Here is a 20,314-nt window from a genome sequence, read left to right as displayed (position 1 = left end):
AATCCAAAAACATTAAAAATGCCAAAAAGAGTTGTGTAGTATAGGGGAAATGATAGTACATCAGCTAGACGGGCACGGTATGCTAAAGAATTGTAATGGAAAAATGCAATTAAGCAGTCTCGCTAAAGATGTGCCGGTAGGTTTTTACAGAATTAATAGATCAGTTTGGGATATAAACATAAAATTTAACTTGCGTTTACGTGGGGAACACCTCCAGGATATATAGGTAACCCCTGAAATTCTGTTTGAAAGGTCCCGTATTCTGAGATACTAGGTCTTTATGCTCGGTGATATCTTGGGTATTATCCCGGGACTTCTGCTGTATGGAAATACTGACCTAGTCCCCGGATAATACATTCCGCAAAAAGCTTTGAAACATAAGCTTCACGCTCAGCAAGCTGATGAAACAATAAAATTGATAGTCGCTGCTGTTGAAATATAAAAGATCCTCTAAAGGGGACCCACCTTAAAGTCGAACCGTCATCTCTCTGCTGAACGGAAGTTCTGACCTGAGCTCTCACCGTTTCGCATCTACCCCCAACAGATATCAGCTGTGGTATATTCACCTGTAAGACTGAATACTGGGATCCGGATACGGGAGTATATACTGAGGTGGGGACACATGTAAACGTTTAAGTCTTAAAACACTATTCACGTATCCCGAACAGATTGAAAGTTTTGTGAGAATTTAAGCGGATCAATATATCGGCAATCTACGTGAACTATTTAAAGCTTAAAATGTAATATCAGCTTAACGGTACTTGTGTTCTGTCGGCAGCTGATATGATCCCCTAACACGCTCATAAAAATATTGTGTGTACATAGTTTCAGTTTGTCCAGATAAAATCCAAAAAGATTTTAATTTCTCATTTTATTTTAGACAACCGATAATGGGAATTGAAAGATCAAAGTCTTTGTGCAGATCATGTCAGAGATTGATGAGGGTTGGGTGAGCTGGTGATTGCAAACTAAGATTGGTATTATGTTTGACAGATAAAACTTGAAATGTTCAAAAGTTCATTAAGTTGAACCGTTTTTTGAAATGAAACGTCAGGGTACTTCATAAATCTGATCATCCAAGGTCATTAATTTGGACTTGGTGGGTCAAACAGTTGACCAAGGTCATTGACTTGGACTTGGTCAGCTGGGTGTCACTGTGCTTAATCGGAAAAGTGAAAAATTGAATAAAAAATGAATTTTTTAAAAAAAATAATAAATCTGGTTCGCTTTTAAGGACACATCAGGTTCGCTTATTTGTCACAAGAGTAACATGTGGTACGCTGCTGAGTACATGTTGTATAAGCGGACCTGTCCCCATATAAATAGCACAGGGGTCCGCTTATTGTGTCATTTACTCTCATTCACCGGTCCGCTTTTACGACATATTCTCTGAGGCGATCTTTGGAGCGAATCACTTTAGAAGTTGATTTTGATCATTGTTCTACCCTGTTTTCATTGATTCTTGTTAGATTATCATTTATTTGATCATGGGCAAGGTATGTATCCTTTCAATTTTGTTTATTTCATGTTAAATCTTGTTTGTCGGCTATCTGTTATGAACGAAACGGTTTTGTATGCCTTGAACTGTCATATTTGCTAAAATTGATCATATTATTAGTGTCATCTGATAGTGTAGGTGATGTTAGTGTACTTTAATTGCATCCATTTGACTGTGTGTGTTGTGGTCGAAGCTGTGTGGGTTCAAGCTTAGATCTAGGGTTGTTTAGACAGATTTGATGAAATCAAAAGATACCCCTAGTCTCGGAATTGTATGTAGAATCTAGATCCAAGTTCAATTTTAGATTTTAAATAGTTTTTGAATGTTTAATATTAGATCCGCTTAAACAGACAAACATACTTTAGGTCCGCTTTTAAGCACACAAGAGATCCGCTCTTATGAACATATCTAGGTCCGCTTTTGGTGCACTGTGTATAGTGGTTCGCTTATTCATGCTAGGTATGGTTCGCTTTTGTGTGTTTTTCATACTAGGTCCGCTTTTAGTGCATTATGTGTAATTGTTCGCTTATTCATGATAGACTAGGTTCGCGTTTTAGTCTTGTTAAAGATAGATTCGCTTTTGTGCACATTGTTTGGTGGTTCACTCATAGGTTTCTTGTGAGGTCCGCTTGTATGTACTTATAATGGTCCGCTCATTTGATCTTTTCATGGTTCGCTTATATGTCTGTTACAGGGTCCGCTTATTTGATCTTGTTGAATTTCAAATTTTGATTTTTTTTCTAAGTCATGGTTTCTATATTTGTTGTGCAGGCGTCGGCGAATGTGGTGTTTGATCCAGTTCACAATAGTTGCTGTGATCTGGATGTTGAAAAGAATCCGTTGTTGTCGAATTTCAGTAGCATATTAGATTTCATGGACCGTATTCCAATAAAGAAGGCGCTGACGGACCAAAGGCCAATCTACAGATCACACATTGGCCGTTTCTGGAAGAATGCTAGTTATGATGAGGAAAACAAAGTCATTTCATGATAGTGGAAGTTAATGGGAAGTTAGGGAAAATCTTGGTGACAGAAGCTCTTGTACGTGAAGTTGTGAACTTTCCAGATGAAGCTAACTATCCTACGAGGTTTCCTGAGAGGATGGTGAAAGGTTGCATGCTAAGGTTGGGATACAGAGGTGCATTGAACACGGGAAATTATCTGAAGTCGAAATTTCAGAAGTCTTTCAAGTTTCTAATTCATTGTATTCTGATTTCGCTAAGTCACACAAAGGGTGGTTATGATCAAATGAGAGATTATTAAATGAATATGCTGACGGCGTTGGTTTTGAACAAAAAGTATAATTTCTCGCATATAGTGTTTCACTACATTGCGGAGAACATTACAACGAATGTTAGAGCATGGAAGTATCCACGGTTTGTGCAGATGTTAATCGATCATGCATATACAGGGATAGATAGAAACATTCAAAATGATCTTTTAGTACAAGCTCACATGTCGAACAACACGTTGATGCAGTTAATCAAATACCATCCAAATCACCCAGAGCCAGATCTTGTGATTGAAAACTTTGGGTACATCAAAGATGTGAAGTATGTTGATCCTGATCTAGAGAATCATCAGAACTGGAGGAATCAGGAAGAAATGAAAGAGGCATTATACGCTGATGAGCTGAAGATTCTGGAAAAATTCAAAGACATAAGGAATGAATGGTACGTGAAAGAATCTAGAAGGAGACGCAGATTGGCGACTCCTACAGCGGAACAAGGTGAAGGTTCTTCGTCTAAATCAAAGAAGAAGCAAAAGAAAAAGGCACAAACTATGTTGATCGATGAGCCTGAAGAAGATGTTCCTGCTGTGAATGTTGAAAAGGAACAAGAGGTGAATGTTGGAGATGATTTAATGTTTGATGCCGAGATGCTTGAGACAGGTACAGATTTTGTTGAAAATGTTGTACACACTGTTACTACTGATATTCAGAAAGAGAAAGAGAAGTTGATAGATGATATTGAAGGCGATAACGTTGATAAAGATACAACTAGTTCTTCAAGTTCATCAGAAGACGAAGTTGTAGATGAGGTTGAACGTGAAAGAAGAATGAATGAGGAGATTGAACAAGAAAAGTTGATCAGAAAGAGGAAGAGGCAAGAAAAGGATGATGCTCCTTATGTTCCTTCACCGGAGGATGTGTCTGAGTCACAATCAACTCCTCGAGGTAGAAAGAAAGCTGCTGGTCGTAAGAGATCTACTCCGAAGGTTAGAGTGTCAAAGAGACCTCAAAAGATTATGAAGAAGCCTCCTACACCTCCGCTTGAACCAATACCACCACAATCACCGATTCACCACTTATCACCAAGACAACCTACCCCTCCACAACAATCATCACCACCCAGACTTCCCACACCTCCAAGACAACCATCACCTACTCCTCAATCAACACCACCACCACAACAACCATTTTTCACCTCACAAGATATCTTCGGTACACCTCCACTCACCCAAGTACAACCTGGTTCTTCTAGTAAAGGTCTTCCGACACCGCAAGATAACCTGCTAGATGTTGGAGATTTCGACTTTGCAAACGCTTCTCAAGTTAGAAATGTTGAAAGAAAAGTTGAAGAAGTTGTTGCAGAAAACAAAAGGTTGGCAGCTGAGAACAAGAAGGTAGCTGATAGAGAAAAACTTCTTGCAGTTCGTGTGCAGAAGTTAGAGAGTGAAAATAAAGAATTGGCAAAAAAAGTTGATGCTGATCAGACTGAAATCGATAATCTAAAAGTTCGCGTGTCTGAACTTGAAGAAGAGAAGAATCGACGTGATGGTCAGAACGAATATTACAAGCTTGAGAACAAAGAGCTTGCAGCAGCTAAAGCGGTAAGTGACCATGAAGTCTATATGCTGAATAGAGTGGTCAAAAGTATGCTTGGAATGGCAGTCGATCAAAGGTTTGAAGAGTTGAAAGTAGAAGAACTTCGTGCTGAACGTCAAGCTGAACTTGAAAGGCAGATGAAATATAAGCGTAAAGGAGTTGAAGGAAGTTCATCTGTGCCTGAAATGGCTCTAGTACCTTCAATGGTTATAGAGAATCCTGAACCAATATCTGCAGTCTCTGGATTATTCGAAGAAGAGACTCCGATGAATGAATTGATTGGTGACGACGATGAAGAGGATGATGAAGATGATGATGATGATGATGATGAGTTTGTATACTCTGCGAGCAGTCATAGTTCTAAAGGTGACGATGATGATAACGCTGCAGGAGGTTCTGGTGTTAGGGTTACAGAAGCTGCTACTGAAAAGGTCGTTGATGATTTGATGAACGACACAGTGAATAAAGAAAGTGGTGAAGCTTCGGGAAAGGGGGAGTCAGGTAAAACGCAGATAGTTGAGCATTCTGAACCATTGTTCTTGCGTTTAGATGTGTATAGGGAGATGTTAAAAGATGTAAATCCTGAGATTTCCTTCGACTTTGAAGAGGATTTGGAATCGTTTGATATAAATAAACAGCAAGATTACAAGTATGATTATGTTGAAGAGGCTGATCAATATGATCGAGTTGAAGTAGAGGAGTGTTCTGATAGTGAAGATGTCGCTGAAGATACGTCAAAGTTTCCAACGTTGATGGAATTCTTCGCAGCAGAAAATAGGGAAGAGTTGCGATAGAAAGTCACTGAAGCTGTCAATGAAAATGTCTTTGAAAATCTGAAGAAAGATGCTGAGAAAGAAAGTCAATCTAGTGTTGAAAAAGAAGATCGTTCGAAGTTGTTCAAAGACAGTCATGAGAGAAAGTTCAAGAGGCCTTTGAAGTATTTCCAACGTGATAGAACTGTTTCTCTTGGCGATATTATAAGTTGGGGATTTCTGCCACAAGTGAACGCGTACGCTATTCGTAGGGAGTACGGCGTCCAATACTTTAAACGTCTATATGACATCATGTCATTACCATGGTGGGATGTCGATGAATTATCTAAAGTGAGAAGCTTGGATTACCCTGTGAGGAAGAATGACAAAGCAATGTGGGGTTACATTAAGTACGAGACACTAAAAGGTTTTCGGAAGTGGAAACCTCATCATCCTGAGCGTGTTCAAAGGAGAGATCCAGAGACAGGAGTTGTTGAGACAATACTGAATGTAAAGCCTCCAAGAACAATGAAGACAATTCCTATGCCTGAAATGGAGCAGGAATTCTACAAAGGCTTTATAGATTGGGTATACAGCTGCATAACAACTGAAGCGATAATATCTTATAGAGCTGGTGGAGAAATAAGAGATATTCATGTTTATGATCCTATGTAGTTGGTTAATTGCTCGGCAAAAGACATTGAATGTTTATTCATCAACGAAATTCGTTATTCGCCAGCAGACAAAGAGCAAGCTCTCCAATTTCAACGTGTAGTTTCACTGTGCTTTCAGAAAAGCATAAACTCTGAAAGCAAGTGGAAATCTTCTTGGTGGTCGTTAGACAAGAAGATGAAGAGGAAGGCAAAACGTGAGCGTGAACGTGAGAATCAAAGGATGGAAGAAAGGAGAGGTATGTTTATGAAACAACAACTTGAAAAAGAGAAAGCGAAGAAGAAATTGAATGAAAGAATCAGAGTCGAGCTGAGCAAGAAGGCAAAATCGAGTGAAGAGAAATACAAAGCTATCTGAAGACCTACATCCTAGACAAAGACTGCGGCTTCATCCAAGGGGGAGTTTGTTGGTACACAATGTCTAATGCCTGCGTCTTTGTTGTACTAGTTTCATGTATAGGGTCTGGATAGGTTGATTTTGTATAGTACAGGGGGTTAAACTGTAATTTTATGTTTTGAATGTAAGAGGTACGCTTTTGTGTCACATGTCCACAAAAGCGAACCCACTTGATAGGGAGATCCGCTTTTGTGGCATGTCACATAAGCGGACCAGGAAAACTATATATACCCCTGTGATGTATTTCATTTGTAACCTTGTACGTGATCTCAAGTCGAAGTGCTGTCCGTACGTCAAGTGAAATACAAGTGAAAAAGTGTGTTTAAAGTATAATCCTTCAGTTTCTACTCATCTCTCATCGTTTGCTTTGTATCATGTCTGATATGTCTTTCCGCAACATATCTGGCACGCACTAGCTCTGATTGACTCGTTCTAGAGGTCAAAACTGATCCTACAGATGTTTGCTCAGTTAATGGCGAGAGATCAGGAGTATTCCACATATCAGTATGATGACCCGTACCAGCAGTCACATCGAGCAGAAAGGAGCCTATTTATTCAGGAAATGCTTCCACAGCAAGAAGTTTTTGAAGTTGAATCAGCTAAAATATGGAAAACACTGAACGCCCTAAAAGCAAAGGTAGAACCGGATACTACAATGGATGTCTCAGTCCCACCTCCTGTTAAGCAGGAAGACCGAGAAGAGAATACGGGTCAGTTCATAATTGATTTCTCGTGTAGTAATGAAGAGATAGATGTGCAACTGGCTGCATATAAGAGATAGAAGGGAGAAGACCTAGAGGAAGTAGAAGAAGAGGTAGAAAAGGAGAAGGTGCAGCCAGAGAAGCCGACGACCGATTATACATATGATGTGGAAGGTAACTACCTCGGTTACATGCTTTCTACTGGAGAATTAATCGCAACATTTCCAGAACCGGGGAAAGAGTTGTCGTACGAAGAAGAGTCAGTTGAGAAGATCATTCCAGTCACGGAGACGAAAATGGACAACGAAGTCCCACCTCCGGTTCCACAGGTTCCAATTATTAATTACTGGAGTGACTCTGATGATGCAATAGATGAAGTAGAGTGGGCTGCTTATCGAAGGTCATTATTGAAGAAAGAAATGACTGAAGAGGAAGTAGACTTAGGAGAGTCCCTTGGTTTGATGTTTTGTGCAGAGGAAGAAATTGGACATGTAGAAATTAAGTCGTCTAGGGAGGATGAGTTTTTAGAGTTAGAATTAGAGGGTTTACTGGTCTATGAAGAGGTAGGAGTGTTGGACCCTGATGGGGACATAACATACTTTGACGGCCCACTTGAAGGTGAACTGACAGAGGTAACAAAACCTACCCCAGACGAAGAGACTAAGTGTAGGGATCATCCTACAAGAGTGGTGGAAGAAAAAGTGCACCATAGCTGGCCTGTGGTATTAGTCATAAATGAAACTTCAAAATCAACAAAACCACGTGAGAGGGCAAAGAAAAGAAAGTGAAAGGATCCAAACCGGAAGAGGATCGAAGGTTGGGGCGAGATGGAAAAGAAAAAGACATTACAATTCACGCACGATCAGTCTTCTCGCTACATGCCGCGCATTCGGTTTCTTCCAGGTAAGTTTAAATTTTGGTGGTCTGACACGTTTCAATTTTTTAATATATTTTATAATTCCACCAATAATTTTTTAAGTATTTTTGAGGACCGGGTGGAATTAAACGGGTTAGATAGTGTCCAGATCAAAGAAAAGCCTCCTGATTAAATTCAAGTGTGGGGAGGTTTTGTAGAGTTTGTATAGAGTCGTAGTTTTTGTATATCGAGTCTTAGTTAGTAGTTTTTGAGTCGGTACTGCTTTGGTTTTTGCTTGTTTTTGTGTTATGCAGGTTTGAATTGTACCACCCGTACTCAATCTCCATTCGGATAATTTTGGAGCTGCTTATCAGATTTCAGGCATTTATCATGCATGTCAGTCAGTGTCAAAGCAAATCGCAACCGAAATGCTATACGATCGAGCTGGATTGGATGAGAGATTTGAAGCATACGCGCTGTTATTAACCAGCTAAGTCCTTTCCAATTTGCCCTTTGTCATTTATTTTTTATTTATTTTTTTAGTTTTTTGAGTCGGTTTCCATCCTACATTGAGGGCAATGTAAAGCTTAAGTGTGGGGATGGGAAACTAACGTTTAGTGTCTTAGTTAGTAGAGTCTTGAGTAAAAAAAATGAAAAATACAAAAAAAATTAAAAAAATTTCAAAATTCCAAAAAAATAAAAAAAATTAGAAAATGTCTTTTGAAATAAGAAGTTTGCAAACTAAAAAGCGAAAAATGATAGAAAAGTCGGGTTTTTGTTCGGGTTCAAATAATAATAATATGAGATTAATATAATTGAGCTTGTGTCTAGTTTCGGATTTGCGGGTAGGCCTGATTCGGTTCTAGGTTCCTTTGATCTTAAAATTACCTAATTGTCGGTCAACTAGTGGGTTCTCGTCTAGGGAAAGTGGGGAAATTGAAACCGCCAATAATAGTATAAGGGATTCCGTTATAAGTTAAGATCGTTAGAGTTTCTTGTCATATCTGGTTGAAAAAGAAAAAAAATGAAAAAAAAACTAATAAAAAATAAAAGAGCTAGAAACTGAATGAAAGTAGTGCATTTCTATGTAGTCTGGGTTGGGGATAGCGACTTTACAACCGGATTACCGCTAGGATGTGTGAAATCGACCTTGCAAATAAAAAGTACCGAAGCCTAAGTAATCCGAGTTGGGGATAGCGACTTTACAGCCGGAATGCCTCTGGGTTAGGGAAAGCAACGTCTATGCTCGGAAAAAAAAGTGAAAAAGTGATGGAAAAAAATGAAATGAGAAAAAAATAAGAATAGATTTGATGTTAAACTCTCTTGATCTTGGTATAAAACGGTTAGGAAATAACTCAGTGGTTGTTCCTTTTGTGTAACACCCGTCTTTTAATTTCGTTTAATTATCATAAAAATATAGTATATAAAAGCAAAATGTGAAAGTTTCAAAATAACTTAGTTAGTAAACTAAGTTATACTTCAACATAGAGTTCAACATAGTCGAATAACAGAAATAAACATTTCATCATTTACTCGTGTTTACAAGAAACATAGTTTAACAGATTATATTAATTCGGAAGCGTCCAAAATGTGTGTTCGGTTCTTGAAGCATTGTCTTGATCACAATCCGCGTAATTGCAATACCTAGAAGCTGGAAATTTTTAACAAAAATTAGTATTAGAGTTCTTAGAAATATTACATAATCGAAACTGCGCTCAAAAAGCGGATTCGATTAACTAGGATATGCAGAATTTAACAAAGTTTTTTGGTCCCTACCGTAACTTACGGTATCTACCGTAAGTTACGGTAGACGCTGTATGATTCTGGTCTGCCGTAAAACAGTAGTGAACCATCGTAACATTTTTGTGTTTCTACCGTAAGTAAGTTACGTAAGTTACGGTGGAGACAGTAACTTACGGTGGACTCTGTAACTTTGCTATTTAACTATTTTTTTGATTTCACCCAAATCCACATGTCGTTTTAGGCTATTCTTTTACTGTATGTCTATAAATTCATTACGGACATGCTCATTACGTCTATCATACCAAAATTTGACTCACCGATCATACGGCAAAAAGCCACTATACTATCATTCAACCCATTCTAACCTCACCCATTTTATTACCAGTTCGCTAGTAAGCCTATGGCGCCTCATACCCACCATCCGGGGTATATCATCACCTGCATTTTCTTACCAATACCATGGCTTAATGCTCTTGTGATTGTTATCACCATTGCTAACTATTAAGAGCGCTTATACTACATTTTACACCATTAATCGACCCGTTGGCCCATCTTGTGGAAATCTTCCAATATGATGGCTACCAAACGGCTTCTTACCAATTCTAATCTTATTGATTCAAGTAATGATTATGGTCACTAAAATCGTCACAACTTCTATTCTACATCACGACTATACATAACATAACTACAATTCACTTAATGTAACGGGTCAAGTTACATACCTTTAGTGCACGCCCTTCAACCGCAAATCACCACCGGCTTGTCCACTCGACGCTCCGGTATCCTTTCCTATAGAGTTCAATTATATCGCGTTGAGAACTCCTTTTAAATCACATACCGCATAATTGCCAAAACATCACAGCTAAGCGTTTTAACTTCAAAATTCCAGTTTCGAGCCTTCTTTGAGGCATTTCAACAAACTCTTTTAGGGCAGATTTTTTATATCATTTATATTCTAGTTCATAGCTTGTCACTTAGCTTCGATTAACATTAATTGGACTATAACATATAGATTTGAACATATAACTTTCATAATTCAGTTTCTATTAACCAATTTACACTAGAATAGCCTTCTAAACCCTAGTGTTCACCATTTTCTCACACAACCCATGAATCACTTTCAATGTGTTCATGAAATTTTCAGAATTTAGGTATGATTTCACATATTGTTGTCTAGGTTTGCTCCTAGATACTATATCTTGCCTATCTTATCCAACTAACAAACATGCATCATCTATTTTCAAATTTCCGAAATTCATGAGAATTTCAAACAAAGAATTAACATAAAATTTTACATACCTTATAAACCCCTTGTAATGAGGATCACTAATCTATGTTCGGATCTAGGGTTTAGTGAGGAGTTCTAGTCGCCCCTTTCTCCTGTCTGGTTCGATCTCAACACACACCAGTGTGTTTGAGTTTTTAATTTTCTTGTTTTATTAATATTAGTTTCATTTTAAACACATTTGGCCCCTCAACTTTAGTTTCTACTTGTTTTAACTCTAACTACTCATAAATAATCAACTAACTAGGTTAGTGTCATTCCTAGTTAGTTTATTTTAACAAATTTATTTGCATTCTAATTTGCAAATTTAATAATTCATGTTTTCGGGATGTTACAAGTCCACCCCCCTTAAAAAGGGTTTCGTCCCCGAAACCAAAGTATGTACCAAATAATGTAGGGTAAAGACGTCGCATCTCCTCTTCGGACTCCCACGTAGTGTCCGAACTTTTCCTATGCTCCCACTTGATCTTGACTTGCTCGATTTGTTTGTTCCGCAAGTGCTTGATCTTTCGATCTAGAATCTCCAATGGTCTTACCGCATAATTCATGCTATTATCCACCTCGATATCGTCGTAATGGACCTAGTCTGTCTCCTCCGATAGACATTTCCGCAATTGCGACACGTGAAACGTGCCATGTATTCCACTCAACTCTTCCGGTAGCTCGAGGCGATAAGCCACCTTGCCAACCCGTTCGATGATTTTAAATGGCCCCATAAACCTCGGGCTTAGTTTCCCCCTCTTTCTGAATCTGATAACACCCTTCCATGGGGAAACTTTCAGCATCACCATATCGCCTATCTGAAATTCAATCGGTTTTCGTCTTTTGTCGGCATAAGACTTCTATCTATCTTGGGCTGCTTTCAAATGATCTCGCACCACTTCAATTTTTCACATTAGTGGCGTGAAGTATGTCTGTATGTGCCAATTCACGCGGTCCCACTTCACCCCAACACACCGGGGTTCTACATTTTCTACCATATAGCATCTCGTAAGGTGCCATGCCGATACTCGAATGGTAGCTATTGTTATAGGAAAATTCGGCTAAAGGTAGATAAACATCCCAACTTCCACCGAAGTCGATAACACATGCCCGTAACATATCCTCTAGCGTCTTTATTGTTCTTTCACTCTGCCCATCTGTCTGAGGATGGTAGGCGGTGCTAATGAAGAGTTTTGTTCCCATCTGTTCTTGAAAATCTCGCCAAAAATTTGAAGTAAACCGGGTATCTCTATCGGACACGATGGATACCAGTACTCCGTGGCGTGCTATTATCTCATTAATGTAAACTTCTTACATCTTTTCTGACATATAAGTCTCACGAATCGGAATGAAGTGAGCACTGTTCGTCAATCTATCCACCACTACCCATATAGCATCGAAACCGCGGTTTGTCTTTGGTAGTTGGGTTAATAGGTCCATCGTAATATGTTCCCTTTTCCAAACTAGGATTTCTAACGGTTGGAGTTTACTGTATGATTTTTGGTGCTCCGCCTTGACTTGTAGACATGTCAAGAATTTTTCCACGTATTTCACAACATCTCTTTTCATTCCGGGCCACCAATAATTTTGTTTCAGATCGTTGTACATCGTGGTCGCACCCGGATGAATAGAATATCGGGATTTATGGGCCTCATTAAGTAGTAGCGCCTTCACCCCACAAGTATTCGGAACCCATATCCTTCCGGATCGAGTCTTCAACCCGCTCTTTCCATCCGACAAATCTTTTAACTGGCCGATTATTCTTTCCTTCTTCCAGTTCTCCTCTTTCACTGCTTCTACTTGGGCCTCTCGAATACGTTCAAGTATACCCGAGGTCACCACAAGCTGCATCGACCTTACTCGTATTGGGGCATAGTCCGCTTTTCTGCTCAAAGCATCCGCCACCACATTTGCCTTTCCGGGGTGGTAGTGTATTTAGCAATCGAAATCCTTCACCGTTTCCAACCATCGTCTCTGGTGCATATTTAACTCCTTCTGATCGAAGAAGTATTTTAAGCTTTTGTGATCAGTGAATATGGTGCACTTTACCCTGTATAAATAGTGCCTCCATATTTTTAATGCAAATACCACCGCAGCCAATTCAAGATCGTGCGTGGGATATTTTTTCTCATGTATCTTCAATTGCCTTGAGGCATAGGCTATAACCTTACCCCGTTGCATCAGAACGCATCCGAGACCCGATAATGAGGCATCTGAGTAAACCACCATATCTTCGACTCCGTCCGACAATGCTAGTACCGGAGCTTGAGTTAACTTTTCCTTTAGCGTCTAAAACGCCCTCTCTTGTTCGACGCCCCAAATGAACTTTTCCTCCTTCCGGGTTAACCTTGTTAGTGGTGACGCAATCTTGGAGAAATCTTGAATGAACCTCCTATAGTACCCCGCAAGCCCTAAAAAGCTTCTAATTTCCGAGGGGTTCTTCAGGGGATTCCATTTTGACACGGCCTCGATTTTTTACGGATCCACCAACACTCCATCGGCACTTATGATGTGGCCGAGAAATTGCACCTCTCGTAACCAAAAGGCGCACTTAGAAAATTTCGCATACAACCTTTCTCGTCTAAGTTTCTCTAACACTTCTTGTAAATGGCGTTCATGCCAGGCCTCACTTTTCGAATACACCAAGATATCATCGATGAACACGATGACCGATTTATCCAGCATTGGCTTGCAAACCCGGTTCATGAGGTCCATGAAAGCCGCAGGTGCATTTGTTAGCCCAAATGACATCACGAGAAACTCGTAATGTCCGTATCGCATGCGGAAAGCCGTCTTCGGCACATCTTCCTCCTTGACCTTTAGTTGGTGATACCCCGATCTAAGGTCAATCTTTGAAAACCAGTTCGCACCTTGTAATTGGTCGAATAGATCATCTATTCTCGGAAGTGGGTATCAGTTCTTTACTGTGAGTTTGTTTAACTCCCGGTAATCGATACACATACGCATGCTTCCGTCCTTCTTTTTAATGAACAGTACCGGTGCGCCCCAAGGAGACACACTTGGCCTTATGAACCCTTTGTCAAGCAGGTCTTGAATCTGGGACATCAGCTCTTGTAATTCCGACAGCGCAAGTCGGTATGGTGCTTTAGCTACGGGTTTTGCGCCCGGGATCAATTCGATTCCGAATTCCACCTCCCGTTTGGGCGGCATTCCCGGTAAATCATCCGGAAATACATCTTCAAAGTCACGTACTATGGGTACATCTCCAATCTTCGGTAATTCCTTCTCGGGCTCATTCGCGTATATCATAAACGCGTATATCATAAACGCTTTATCTCCTTACGAAAACACACGACCTTCGCGTGATGCTGAGATAGCTAATCCATCCCAACAACTACTTGAAATTCCCCCATTGACATCGGGATTAGGTCTATCAAATATTCTTCATCATCAATGCTTAATTTGCAACCTCGACAAATATCACAAACTATAAAGCTTTTGTTGTCCCCTATTTCAACATCTAAGGGCACAGATAATTTCGTCAATACAAATGAAGGATGTCGAATAAATCCATGCGAAATGAAGGGTTTATTCGCACTCGTATCAAAGAATACACGTGCAGGAATTGAGTTAATCGTGAATATACCTGAGACCACATCGGGTTCTGTCTTTGCTTCAGCTGCGGTAAGTTGGAAGGATCTATCCTTTGCCTTTACAACTTCTGCTGGGGTTTCTTTACCGTCTATCCTTCCAACTAAGTCTGGTCATTCAGACTTTTTGTGACCAGGCTGATAACATTTGTAGCAAACCGAGACCTTACCCGGGCATTGAGACGCCGTGTGCCCCGTTTTACTACATATGGGGCACGGTTTGTCTTTGAACCGACATTTTCCCTTGTGCCCCTTTTCGCACACTTTAAAACCTGGCGACCCGCCTTTAGTATCCACCTTCTTTCTTGATTCAGCAGTTCTAGCTTTCTTTGTAGGGCTTAGATTCACATCCTGTGCCCTTCGCTCGCCCCTCTCAACTTGTTTCTTCAACTCGATCTCCCGCTCCCGGGCGGTGTTGATAATCTCCATGAGGGTTTCGTACTTTGATGGAGTCATAAACTCCCGGTATTCGGCACTCAACATGTTGTAATAGTAGTATATCTTTTGCTCTTCAGTGGTGACTAACTCGTCACAGAATCTCAGCTTATCCATGAACATGCCCGTGATCTTATCAATTGTTTCACCCTTTTGTCTTAGCTGGATGAATTCTTCCTTAATCCTGTTAATAACCGCTTTGGGACTATGGTGTTTAAGGAACGGCACCTTAAACTCGTCCCAAGTCATAACCCCCACCGCCTGGGCTCCTATTTCCTTCTTTTTATTGGCTTGACCCCTCAATTGACCCGTTCCGTAAGCAACAAAGTCACCTACGTCACAATGGGTTCGTTCAAACACCCCTTCGACGTCACTTATCCATATTTGGCATATTATTGGGTCAACCTCCCCGTTGTAGATTGGCGGTTTACACGCCATAAATTCTTTGTATGAACACCCTTTACGTTCTCCCGATTTTTCTTTTATAAGGTTGACACTATCTTCCAACCTTTTGACCCGTTCTTCAACTAATGATAGCACCGTATTTTGAATTTTGTTTATGAACCCGGATAGACTACCTTCAATTGCCTTCCCCACTTCTTCGGCAATAATCTCTTTCATTTGTTCGGTGCTTGTCTGCACCGGATCATCATCATCATTTCTATCCGAGATCTTGAAACTGAAATGTTTACATTAAATGGTAAACATTTCATTTATAACTTAGCTTTATTTACTTCGGTTTAGCCAAGTTCATAACTTGCTTTGACCATTCACTTTTGGTGCGCTTTCCGGGTTTGAGTGAATTAACACACTCTTCCCATGCACATCAGTTCACTTCTTATTTGTTACAATAATATAATCAATTAAAATAATAAGTTAATTCTTACCGGACGATCGATCAAGCTTGAACCAAACACTTTGTTGACAACCTTAAGCTCTGATAACCAACTTGTAACACCCGTCTTTTAATTTCGTTTAATTATCATAAAAATATAGTATATAAAAGCAAAATGTGAAAGTTTCAAAATAACTTAGTTAGTAAACTAAGTTATACTTCAACATAGAGTTCAACATAGTCGAATAACAGAAATAAACATTTCATCATTTAGTCGTGTTTACAAGCAACATAGTTTAACAGATTATATTAATGCGGAAGCGTCCAAAATGTGTGTTTGTTCTTGAAGCATTGTCTTGATCACCATCCGCGTAATTGCAATACCTAGAAGCTGGAAATTTTTAACAACAATTAGTATTAAAGTTCTTAGAAATATTACATAATCGAAACTGCGCTCAAAAAGCGGATTCGATTAACTAGGATATGCAGAATTTAACAAAGTTTTCTGGGCCCTATCGTAACTTACGGTATCTACCGTAAGTTACGGTAGACGCTGTATGATTCTGGTCTGCCGTAAAACGGTAGTGAACCACCGTAACATTTTTTTCTACCGTATTTACGGTGGGGACCGTAACCTACAGTGGACTCTGTAACTTTGCTGTTTAACTATTTTGTTGATTTCACCCAAATCCACATGTCGTTTTAGGCGATTCTTTTCCTGTATGTCTATAAATTCATTACGGACATGCTCATTACATCTATCATACCAAAATTTGACTCACCGATCATACGGCTAAAAGCCGCTATAATATCATTCGACCCATTCTTACCACACCCATTTTATTACCAGTTCGCTAGTAAGCCTATGGCGCCTCATACCCACCATCCGGGGTATATCATCACCTGTATTTTCTTACCAATACCATGGCTTAATGCTCTTGTGATTGTAATCACCATTGCTAACTATTAAGAGCGCTTATACTACACTTTACGCCATTAATCGACCCGTTGGCCCATCTTGTGGAAATCTTCCAATATGATGGCTACCAAACGGCTTCTTACCAATTCTAATCTTTTTGACTCAAGTAACGATTATGGTCACTAAAATCGTCACAACTTCTATTCTACATCATGACTATACATAACATAACCACAATTCACTTAATGTAACGGGTCAAGTTACATACCTTTAGTGCACGCCCTTCAACCGCAAATCAACACCGGCTTGTTCACTCGACGCTCCGGTATCATTTCATATAGAGTTCAATTATATCGCGTTTAGAACTCTTTTTAAATCACATATCGCATAATTGCCAAAATATCACAACTAGGCGTTTTAACTTCAAAATTCCAGTTTCGAGCCTGCTTTGAGGCATTTCAACAAACACTTTAAGGGCAGATTTTTTATATCATTTATATTCTAGTTCATGGCTTGTTACTTAGCTTCGATTAACATTAATTGGACTCTCACAAATAGATTTGAACATATAACTTTCATAATTCAGTTTATATGAACCAATTTACACTAGAATAGCCTTCTAAACCCTAGTGTTCACCATTTTCTCACAAAACCCATGAATCACTTCCAATGTGTTCATGAAATTTTCAGAATTTAGGTATGACTTCACATATTGTTGTCTAGGTTTTGCTCCTGGATACTATATCATGCCTGTCTTATCCAAATAACAAACATGCATCATCTAATTTCGATTTACCAAATTCATGAGAATTTCAAATAAAGAATTAACATAAAATTTTACATACATTATAACCCCCTTGTAATGAGGATCACTAATCTATGTTCGGATCTTGATTTGGGACTGAAATTGGCCTTCAATTGATCAATTTTGTGGAGCTAGGGTTTAGTGAGGAGTTCTAGTCACCCCTTTCCCCTGTCTGGTTCGATCTCAACACACACCAGTGTGTTTGAGTTTTTAATTTTCTTGTTTTATTAATATTAGTTTCATTTTAAACACATTTGGCCCCTCAACTTTAGTTTCTTCTTGTTTTAACTCTTACTACTCATAAATAATCAACTAACTAGGTTAGTGTCATTCCTAGCTAGTTTATTTTAACAAATTTATTTGCATTCTAATTTGCAAATTTAATAATTCATGTTTTCGGGATGTTACAAGTCCACCCCCCTTAAAAAGGGTTTCGTCCCCCAAACCAAAGTACATACCAAATAATGTAGGGTAGAGACATCGCATCTCCTCTTCGGACTCCCACGTAGTGTCTGAACCTTTCCTATGCTCCCACTAGATCTTGACTTGCTCGATTTATTTGTTCCGCAAGTGCTTGATCTTTCGATCTAGAATCTCCAATGGTCTTACCGCATAATTCATGCTATTATCCACCTCGATATCGTCGTAATGGACCTAGGCTGTCTCCTCCGCCAGACATTTCCGCAATTGCGACACGTGAAACGTGCCATGTATTCCACTCAACTCTTCCGGTAGCTCGAGGCGATAAGCCACCTTGCCAACCCGTTCGATGATTTTAAATGGCCCGATAAACCTCGGGCTTAGTTTCCCCCTTTTCTGAATCTGATAACACCCTTCCATGGGGAAACTTTCAGCATAACCATATCGCCTATTTGAAATTCAATCGGTTTTCGTCTTTTGTCAGCATAAGACTTCTGTCTATCTTGGGTTGCTTTCAAATGAGCTCGCACCACTTCGATTTTTCTCATTAGTGGCCTGAATTATGTCTGTATGTGCCAATTCACGCGGTCCCACTTCACCCCAACACACCGGGGTTCTACATTTTCTACCATATAGCATCTCGTAAGGTGCCATGCCGATACTCGAATGGTAGCTATTGTTATAGGAAAATTCGGCTAAAGGTAGATAAACATCCCAACTTCCACCGAAGTCGATAATACATGCCCGTAACATATCCTCTAGCGTCGGTATTGTTCTTTCACTCTGCCCATCTGTCTGAGAATGGTAGGCGGGGCTAATGAAGAGTTTTGTTCCCGTCTGTTCTTGAAAATCTCACCAAAAATTTGAAGTAAACAGGGTATCTCTATCGGACACGATGGATACCGGTACTCCGTGGCGTGCTATTATCTCATTAGTGTAAACTTCTGACATCTTTTCTGACATATAAGTCTCACGAATCGAATGAAGTGAGCACTTTTCATCAATCTATCCACCACTACCCATATAGCATCGAAACCGCGGTTTGTCTATGGTAGTTTGGTTAATAGGTCCATCGTAATATGTTCCCATTTCCAAACCGGGATTTCTAACGGTTGGAGTTTACCGTATCGTTTTTGGTGCTCCGCCTTGACTTGTAGACATGTCAAGCATTTTTCCACATATTTCACAACATCTCTTTACATTCCGGGCCACCAATAATTTTGTTTCAGATCGTTGTACATCTTGGTCGCACCCGGATGAATAGAATATTGGGATTTATGGGCCTCATTAAGTAGTAGCGCCTTCACCACACAAGTATTTGGAACCCGTATCCTTCCGGGTCGAGTCTTCAACCCGCTATTTCCATCTGACAAATCTTTTAACTGGCCGATTATTCTTTCCTTCTTCCAGTTCTCCTCTTTCACTGCTTCTACTTGGGCCTCTCGAATACGTTCAAGTATACCCGAGGTCACCACAAGCTGCATCGACCTTACTCGTATTGGGACAGAGTCCACTTTTCTGCTCAGAGCATCCACCACCACATTTGCCTTTCCGGGGTGGTAGTGTATTTCGCCGTCGAAATCCTTCACCGTTTCCAACCATCGTCTCTGGCGCATATTTAACTCTTTCTGATCGAAGAAGTATTTTAAGCTTTTGTGATCGGTGAATAAGGTGCATTTTACCCCGTATAAATAGTGCCTCCATATTTTTAATGCAAATACCACCGCAACCAATTCAAGATCGTGCGTGGGATATTTCTTCTCATGTATCTTCAATTGCCTCGAGGCATAGGCTATAACCTTACCCCGTTGCATCAGAATGCATCCGAGACCCGATAATGAGGCATCTGAGTAAACCACCATGTCTTCGACTCCGTCCGACAACGCTAATACCGGAGCTTGAGTTAACTTTTCCTTTAGCGTATGAAACGCCCTCTCTTGTTCGATGCCCCAAATGAACTTTTCCTCCTTCCGGGTTAACCTTGTTAGTGGCGACGCAATCTTGGAGAAATCTTGAATGAACCTCCTATAGTACCGCGCAAGCCCTAAAAAGCTTCTAATTTCCGAGGGGTTCTTCGGGGGATTCCATTTTGACATGGCCTCGATCTTTGACGGATCCACCAGCACTCCATCGGCACTTATGATGTGGCTGAGAAATTGCACCTCTCGTAACCAAAAGGCGCACTTCGAAAATTTCGCATACAACCTTTCTCGTCTAAGTGTCTCTAACACTTCTTGTAAATGGCGTGCATGCTCGGCTTCACTTTTCGAATACACCAAGATATCATCGATGAACACGATGACCGATTTATCCAGCATTGGCTTGCAAACCCGGTTCATGAGGTCCATGAAAGCCGCAAGAGCATTTGTTAGCCCAAATGACATCACGAGAAACTTGTAATATGCGTATCGCGTGCGGAATGCCGTCTTCGGCACATCTTCCTCCTTGACCTTTAGTTGGTGATACCCCGATCTAAGGTCAATCTTTGAAAACCAGTTCGCACCTTGTAATTGGTCGAATAGATCATCTATTCTCGGAAGCGGGTATCGGTTCTTTACCGTGAGTTTGTTTAACTCCC

The sequence above is a fragment of the Helianthus annuus genome, chromosome 12 (assembly GCF_002127325.2).
Source record: "Helianthus annuus cultivar XRQ/B chromosome 12, HanXRQr2.0-SUNRISE, whole genome shotgun sequence".
Classification (NCBI taxonomy): domain Eukaryota; kingdom Viridiplantae; phylum Streptophyta; class Magnoliopsida; order Asterales; family Asteraceae; genus Helianthus; species Helianthus annuus.
The sequence above is the reverse complement of the archived record's forward strand: the minus strand, read 5'-3'. Positions refer to the sequence as shown.